Genomic DNA, 1503 nt, shown 5'->3' with positions numbered 1-1503 from the left:
TCCGTCGAAGTTTTACATAATATTGTTTCATATCAAGTAGTTAATTGCTGCAATCCTAATAGTTGTTGGTTCTAATGGTAAAATGATGATTTTCATCGTGCAAAATTAAAATGTAATGTGTGATAAAGGTATTTTTATCCGTTCAATTCATTGTGCAAGTTAATTTTTAACTTGAATGAGGTCGTGATGATTCAGGCTTTATGAAACTAGATAACCACACTGCGCTTTTTATGCACCTGTCCACAGTCAAGATATGTTGAGTTTTAATCTGATTTTGTGTCATTCTATTACTTTTTGCCTAATATTTTGACGAATTGTTGTCGTTCTGTTACCCTATTTTGAAAACATACAAACACAAGAAAGAACATAAAGTAACTAAAATCATACATATAAAGTAACAAAAACAAATGAGCAACTCGGACTCCACTTAAAACTGGGAGCATGGACCAGGTGCACCGGTAGAGTAAGCGTCCTGTAGAATTAACTTGGTTGACCTGTCATAGATTTATATGAATTTAAATATTTCTATATAGATTTACTTCCTAGTAGGTGGAATGTTCAAAGTTATCACAATTATTACACGATAAGATATTACATATAAAACAAACAATACATTTAACTGTTTACACTTTTATTTTTCTACCCTTAATGTTCATCTGGTATGACGTTGTCAGTCGTTTATATCAAAAATGGAATTGGTCATAGTAAATATCTTCAATCATCATAAACGAGGTAAACACATTAGCTAAATTATTTTTTAAAGTATAAATCTTTATCCAATCTACTATTACCTACCTAATTCTCTGAAGTATAAGTTGTGTTAAAATATATATGCAGTTAAAACAAAATTACAAAGTTGTCGTTACTGAAACTGAATAAGACTCCACAGTCATTAGTTGTCGTAACTTGAACTGAACAAGATAGATGATGCAATTTATTTCCTGTATCTCTTACGACTGGCACATACAAGATAAAAAACAGCATAAAAGCAATTTCGAACGCAGTAAATTTGTTTTTAAATTGTCAGTAAACAGTATACAATCATCTAAATTTTATATTAGGCGTCTTCTATCACAGTTCATTTTGATTATTTATTATTTATTATAGTAATTTAATTAAGTCTGTTAAATTAGGCGAAAGATAAAAAAAAATAACCAACCATAGTATTGTCTAAACCTGGCAAAAAACACACAAATGAATAAAACGTAAAACATCATTTCAAATTGCCTAAAACAAAACTATATGCTTCAACATATATTCTGAAATTGAACTATAAATTTTGCTCACATGGAAAACTCAGGCTTTAATTGGACTAACTAACCGATAAAAATGTATTGACTCGAAATAAAAACGTTGTATGAAAGACGCTTAGAATGGTACCGAATTTGTATCAATCCTTTTTTTATTTCTACTTCGTATACATTATTGTATATTGCTGGTAGAAAAATGGGTGGAGCCAAAATGTATATACTGTCAGCGATCGTATATTACCAACAAATATAT

This window comes from Perna viridis, chromosome 9 (genome assembly GCF_037379345.1).
Source record: "Perna viridis isolate PV_CMFRI_1.1 ecotype Kerala chromosome 9, ASM3737934v1, whole genome shotgun sequence".
Classification (NCBI taxonomy): domain Eukaryota; kingdom Metazoa; phylum Mollusca; class Bivalvia; order Mytilida; family Mytilidae; genus Perna; species Perna viridis.
The sequence above is the reverse complement of the archived record's forward strand: the minus strand, read 5'-3'. Positions refer to the sequence as shown.